Below are 7,939 nucleotides of genomic sequence, written 5' to 3'. Positions count from 1 at the left end.
GTTCAAAGTTCAAATTGCTCTTTGCTATGAAGCACTATTCCTTTTGAGGCAAACAAGGCTTTTTCACAAGACAGGCACTTGGGTAGGCTTGACCTCACCCAAATTAAATCATATAAAATTTAGACTTCTAGTCGAAGCCGGTTGCCACTGTTCCCTGTGTACTGAATGGAGGAAAAAGCAAGCATGGCAACTGCAGGTAGTGACTAAGCCCCTCTATATTGGATTCTTCTGGAGAAGCCTAAATGTGCAGGTCATACTTGACACCTAATTTCTGCATGGTTGAAGGTAGGTGAGGTGAATCCCACTCTGAGTAATCAGTATATCCTCTTTAATCACTTATTTCCAAAGTTACTGATGCTGAGGGAACTTGACATTGAGGAACGTGGTTGTGTTGTTAACACGTGATTCACCCTGTCGCAATGTGAAGCTGCAAAACACCCTTGGGCAAAGGCTCTATTAGGATATAAATGAAAATCTTCTCACGGATTCATTCAAATAACAAAGAATAGGGTTTGTGATAACCAGGATAACTTCCCGCCATGTTCCGTTCAGGATCACCTAAGACCCCTGTGATCATGAACAGGACAGCTTGACTTGGGACTGCTGTTCATAAAGCACAGGCTGTTCAGTGGTAGTGCATGCCCAGGCAGATTAAGGGAGAAATAGGAAGTTGGGTTTTCTGTGAAACCCCAGGTTGCAATCTGTGGAAGTTCAGCAGCTGCTTCATAAGCACCTGAGTATAGATAAGATAGATATTTGCTGTTACATATATACTAACTTTACCCAAACTCAGAGGAAACTTAAATTCAGAAAATATTTCAGAAACGGTCCAAGAAGTACTTAATGTCCCAGATAAATACTGGCAGTAGCTCAGATTTGCAAGCTTATTTGGTCTGTTTATTCTTACATAGACCATAATCTCTCTTGATAGATCTGATTTCTAGGAGACCTGTGCATGTGCATAAGTGCAGTACCTTATTACTGAGCTTATATATAAAGTTCTTAAATCAGTCTTTCTTTTTGTAAGGCATGCCCTGCATAGGAACCTAGTTCGTACCAGCCTCACCGTTAGTCTGCCATCAGATGCTAAAAGACATTGGGACTGCTAAAGCAATTTATCCTGAAATAACTGGCTTCTAAACCTTTTCAGCTGTAGTAAGTTAACGGTATCTTGGTATCTTAATAAAATCAGCAAGTGCTGATGGGGTATGCCTTCGAGGTTCCTTTTCTTGTCTAACCTATGGGACGTCATATGCTATTGTCAACTTTAAATTTCCAGTGTTCATTTCATTGCAGTTAGCTCCAAGGAATAAAGGGCATTACAAGAATCTAGTCCATGTATAAAACTGTTGGTCACCAGAGTGCATTTGCTGACTATAGAGAGAGAAATGTGGTTTCCCATGAGGACTGTTATTTGAGAGTCCCAGGCAGGATCAGGGGACCCCAAAGCAGGTGACAGGTTTGCCACTGATTCTGGCAGTTCCTCAAAGTCTTCTCCATTGCTAAGCAGGATCCCTTTTACTTCCTTAGTGTAAAAGCAAGCATTGCACCTTTCTGAGTGCATTGCTTTTTCAGCCAGGAGAGGCTTAGCCAGAGTGTTTCAGCAGACATCAGGAGACTGCTTTTCTCAACGTGGCAATGGCTCAGGTTTTGGTATGATGAAATTCCTAACTTTTGTGTCATTTTCTGTGTTACGGAAGAGGATCGGACAGCGCACTGTGAGACCAGAGCCCACATCCGATGCAGTACCGCAAGAGAATGAAGTCTCTCCCTCCTAATAAACCAAGAGGGACAGAAACAGCCAAGAGATTCTGCCCCAAAAGACACAGCTCCCTTCTCCTCCACAACCTGGGGCAGGTGACTGCCTCCAGTATGAAAGCCCTGGTGAGAAAACACAAGCTATGGGAAAAGGAGTTCCTTAGGGAAGCCGTACCCAACCGAGGAAAGGCTGCCAGGCACTGTAGGTATTTCCCATCCCACTTGCAGGCTGAAGAGGAAGCGCAGGGTTAGGTGATGCACTCACTCCAGCTAGTCTTGCAGTGCTGAAATTCCTGTTGCCTCTTTCTTGCGTGAGAAAGCCCCGGCTGTTGCAGAAGCTCTTGCATCCAGTATGTCTCCACATTTGCAGAAGCCATGTTCCCATTGCCATGTTGACTTCAAGCCCTGTGACCCGTTGTGCAATCTGAAGAGGTGTGCATGGCAGCGTATCTTGTCCTATATACAGTGTGTTGTCACTGGGAGGATGGAGTGCCAGCCTTTCCAGGGCACCTGGTAGATCATGAAAGCAGTGCTTAACAAACCCAGGCTCTGTTGGGAGTCACAGGGACACCCCACAAACCTGCATTTTGCGCTGTCTGAGACTGAGCTATCATCCATGCCTTGTGCCAGCTGCCCGTGGGATGTGGCCTCAGTGATGCTACGTGCATGACTCCACGTGGCTGCTAACAAAACAAAGTGATTTCTCAGGGAGTCCCAAAAGGCTTCACAGTTGTCTGGAGAGCCGAGTGTGGGAGAATTTTGGGCTGGTAGGCAAGAGTCCAGCTATCATTCCATATGCTCCCGCTGAATAAAATACAAACCTGTGCAGGAATCTAGTGTGGCCACCTACTCACAAAAGGGCTGATCACAAAGATTAAACTATGTTAACAGCTCCACATGGAAAGACTTTAAAGAAACAATTGCAAAACATCTTAAGGAAGTGTTTCAGAAATGCATAAGGAAAGAAACATTCTCCAGGAGATCAAGATAGGCAACTCTGTAAGTACATCCTATTACATGATAAATTAAATCATCATTGCAACATGATACTGTGCTAAAACTCACAGACATCAAAGACAAGCGTGACTCTTAAGTCAGGTCAAGAAAACACAGATTAAAGAAAGACAAATTTGTAAAGCAAACATTGCTGAATATCCATTATACTAAATGTAAGGGAGCCACATGTTACTAAAGCATGTGGAAACCTGTCTAAACAGCTATTGCATGCAACTCTCACATGGTTTTGATATTTTGATCCTATGTGTTGTAATGACTAAAACCTACTCAATTACATCACATTGCACAGATATGACATGAAAGGAAAATTAGTTATTCCATGTATTTCCACAAGTCCAAGACAATGATAAGGTCAGACTAGCTGTTGGTAAAAAACTTGTGTGATTGACAAAGAGAAATTCCTACTGCTTTGGAGGCTCAGCATTGCAGCTTCATGCTAAAAACCAGTAGGAAAAGTCAGGGTGGGCTAAAAGATGTCTCTGGAGGCATTACTATCTGTTCCTGCTGCAGCTGAGGAATTCTCAGTGGTATGATATGAGCTATCCCAATTTCACAATTTTGGCTGAAAGTCTGACCTCTTTCAGAGGTGATGAGAAGGCAGCAGCTGGATGTGAAAAAACAATGCACAGTACATGGGAAAATGGAAACTATGAAACTTTCTACTTACATCAAAACTCACAGAATATAGGAAAAAACGTGGTTTCCAGGGGTGACAATTGGAGGCATATATATACACATACGTATATATGCAAGTATATAGGAAATGTATATGAGGAGAAAGCAAAATCCTGTCAAAGGTCCATATTTACTACTTCATAGAGATAGCAAAATAATTACTAATGATGCAGCTAAAGCAGGCATGCTGATAAAACACTTGTGTTCTATGTTGGGAAAGAGAAATATTATGAACTGTTTCACAACACATAGCCATACAACACATATTAAGACAGAACAGAGATCATTCTTACCAATTAGTTCCAAAAGCATAGTCTAGGAGCATTCTTGACTGTCTATGGTTCAGCCATATTAATTCTTGGGATACTGCAGAACTGCAGAAAGTTGAAAGAAAGTAAATATCATGCCAATTTTCAAAAGTAGCAGGAGGGATGTGGTAAGGTGCCAGTAGATTGGTTACCCGGGCTGCCATTGGGACACAATATCTGATTAATTAAAAATCAGTTATCATGTATTACCACTCTTGGTTCTCTTGCTATTCCTCAAAATGTGGGCTGGTAATCATACACACAAAATGATCCATCATCCCTGAAGTAGTTAATAGCAATACCTATTTTAAGTCAAGAGTTGGTTTCAAGTTACATACATTCTTCTCATTTATGTTTCATATGTTTTGTACAGCATTTGTTAATGTATGCATGTTTATATTCAATACAAGTTTCAGCACACAAAGCAATTAATTATACACTGAAAACTGCACTCCACCACACAAGGGAGTGTTTTCCCCGAAAAAGATTGATGACGTGTGATTAGTTAGCCTTAGGATAGTCATTAACTAGTACAATTTACTGTCTGGACAGCAGATGGTTCCACCCAGTCAAATTCCATATATATGTGTGTGTGTGTGTGTATATTTATATATGTATAAAAACACCTGTGGAGATTTGGAGTAAAAATGATGTCTGAAATACTTTCCATGAAGGCAGAAATAAGGGACCTACCTGACTTAAATATGAACAATATGGCCTAGCCATATGGTTTGGTAAAGAGTTTAAGAACTGTATAGCTGGGAAATAAAAGGACAGGAAAAAAAGGACAGGAAAGCTGTTGGGAGCTGATCTTAATAAAGGTAGATATAATTGTGTGGTTTTGTTTTGTTGGGTTTTTTTAATAAATTTATATCTATTTCTATTAAGCTTTGTGAAAGTCTTACTTATATTTGGATTATGCACAGAAATTCTTCTTTAATTTCCTTATCTTAGGCATGTAGTAGAGGTGCTGCCAGTGTACTGCCAAAACTGCAGTGTGCTGTTCCTATGGGTGCATTGATCTTGCAAACCAGGGTAGTGGAGCTGTCTTTCAGTGACCAGAGTGCAATAAAGCTGTGAAGGATGTCAAAGCAATTACAGGGCGTTCCACTAGTAAGGTACATGGGATAGTAAAATGGTGATGCAAGATGACTGCATGGAAAAGAAATATTTCTGGGTTTAGCATTAGCCAGAGATTCCCTCTAAGGTGATGAGCAGTTTTGGTAAGCCCTGAGCTACCTTCTGGAAGTCAGTCAGTATAAAATAATGGGGTTTTTAATGTGAAGAAACTTACTTTGTTCTATCCTGCAATTGCAGGTTTTTTTACTTACCATCTATTGTGCAAAGATAGTAAGATTTTGTTATGCAAAGATTGAAAAAAAGTATATATTACTAAGGTTAAGACTTTGCTAGCTAACTGATTTCGGAATTAGTACTCTGTGAGAAACATCACTGAAAAAAGTTTTCTTCTGAGGAATTTTTAAGAGTTTACCAGTCTCAAACTCTATTCAACATTTTCACGAGTGATTTGGAAATAAACATGACATCCTGACTGGCCAGATTTGCAGTAGAACAATGATTGATGGAGTGCTGAGTAATACTGAGGACAGGGCAATCATACAGAATGATCTGACCTGCTTGATAAACTGGCCTGATTAACCACAGCTAATTCGAACACACTGAAGTGTGAAGTTATGATTAAAGGAACTACAAATATATGTTACGATTTACTCCCCCTCACAAAAGGGAAGACTGTAGTGTGGAAAACACTAACCCACCAGCTTATGGAAGATGAACAACTCACCCGAAGTCTCTAATGGGAAATAAGGACAAGTGGATTCTGTATATAGAAACTAGGAAGTCATTTGTACGTAAGAATGTAAGAATAACAAGGCGATGTTCATCTCAGTGCATAGCAATAGTGGGAAGGGTACTGGAGTCTGCATTTGAAAAAGGGACAATGAAGAGTTGGAGGGAGTGCAAGAACAAAGATACAGCTGGATATACAAATAAAGCTTTTTTTATAATGAGAACTTGAAGGGCTGAATCTACTGTTTTGACAAAAAGACGACTGTGATGTAACCTTGGTAAATTTTATAAAATCGACCCTACTTAAGAAACAGTGGTTATGCAATGGCTTTTAAGTTACTAGGAAAATGTTTAACAAGAACTAATATCTGGGCTCTGGCCAAACTAAATGAAGCTGGAAACAAGGTGCGTACTTATTGCTGGAAGATGATCACCCACTAGAACATACTTCCATGAAATGTGGTGACTTCACCATTCCTGATATCTTTAAAAGAGGGGTCTTTTTTCTTCAAGATAGACTTTGGTCAGCCACAGGTGACAAGGATTAACATTTAAGTAACCGTATGGCAGGTAACAGATGTGACATCTAACAGGTCTAACAAGGTGATCTGATGGTACTTCTGGCTTTTATAAGTCTATGGGAAGAAATTAGATGAATAATCTAGTACAAATACAAAACTGTATTTGCTGTTTTACTTTGTTCTTCCACAGCATAATAGGAGCTAACCAGACCTAAACAATTCAAGAGCTCTGTACAGTGTTATAAAATGGACTTATTAAAGAACAGCAAGCTGGTAGGACCATTTAGAAACCAACAGTGGGAAAAGCATGCCCCAGAAAACTGTCCCTCAGTGTTTTGCTAAAGGCTTATCATTATGTACTTGCAAACAAGGACTGCAAAGGCAAAGGATGCAAACAACCTAAATATCCCTCCAGGCTTAGCGTTAACCTCCAAGAGCTTCACAGTCCTTCTTTACCTCTCCTAAGACCTTCCAGTCTTATTTACTGCAGCCTACTGCTGCTCCTTATTGAACCTCCTGTTTTGGTTTCACATGTGAAAGGTGTAAAAAGCCTCCTTCAAGCTTGTTGAATCTTGAGTGAGGCCTGACTGAGCAAAACCATGCCCCAGAAAATGTCTAAAATGAGACATTTTGCAAATGACCACAGTCATTTAAAACAGCCTATCCATTTGGGGGACATCCTAAAAGAAAAGGCAAGCACAAAACCCCATGGGAGATACCCAGCTCCCCACAGATGTGTGAACGGCTGAAGCTGGAAGCACTAGTGATATTCTGTAAGGAAATTACATCTGACCTGTTTGTAGCTATAAGAACCGTTCCTTGAGAGGTTCACACTGACTGTGCAAAGAAAGTGAACTGGTCATGAGAAAATCTGTCCAGGCTGACTACATGTTTTGGGTTTGTGTGGCGGGGTTTTTTGGTAGCGGGGAGGGGCCGCAGGGCCGGCTCCTGTGAGAAGCTGCTGGAAGCTTCCCCGGCTCCAAGTGGGACCCGCCTCTGGCCCAGGCCGAGCCCGTCAGCGATGGTGGCAGCGCCTCTGGGAGAACAGAGTTAAGAGGGGGGGGAACCTGCAGCGAGTAGTGGGGTTGGAACGTGAGGGGAACCCCTGTGCAGACACCGAGGTCGGTGAGGCAGGCGGGGAGGGGGGGATGCCCCCGCAGCCCGCGGCGAGGCGGCAGGCTGTCCCCCCCAGCCCACGGAGGGGAGCGGGGGAGCAGACGCCCACCTGCAGCCCGGGGGGGAGGAGGACACCAGAGCGGGTGGATGCCCCCCAAGATGGCCGTGACTCCATGGGGAAGCCCGCGCTGGGGCAGCCTGTGACTGAAGATCGGCCCGCAGAAAGGACCCTCGCCAGGGAAGTTTGTGAGGAACTGCAGCCCGCGGAAAGGACTCACGCTGGAGAAGGTCGTGAAGGACTGTCTCCCGTGGGAGGGACCCCACAGTGGAGCAGGGGAGGAGTGAGGAGTCCTGCCCCTGAGGAGGAAGGAGCGGCAGAGACAACGTGTGGCGAGGTGACCCCAGCCCCCATTCCCCGTCCTCCTGCGCTGCTGGGGGGAGGAGGGGGAGAAAATGGGGAGTGGAGTTGTGCCCGGGAAGGAGGGAGGGGTGCGGGGAAGGTGTTTTAAGGCTTGGGTTTGCTTCTCATTATCCTGTAGTGATTTAATTGGTAGTAAATTAAATTGACTTTTTTTTTCCCCCCATGTTGAGTCTGGTTTTTGCCAGTGACCATAAGTGGTGAGTGATCCCTCCCCATCCTTGTCTCGATCCATGAACTTTTCTTTATAATATTTTCTCCTCATCCCACCAGGGGGGTGGGGATGGGGGAGTGAGTGAGCAGTCTCATGGTGCTTT

Source organism: Aquila chrysaetos, chromosome 2 (assembly GCF_900496995.4).
Source record: "Aquila chrysaetos chrysaetos chromosome 2, bAquChr1.4, whole genome shotgun sequence".
In the NCBI taxonomy this organism is placed as follows: Eukaryota; Metazoa; Chordata; class Aves; order Accipitriformes; family Accipitridae; genus Aquila; species Aquila chrysaetos.
Note: the sequence above shows the minus strand (reverse complement) of the source record.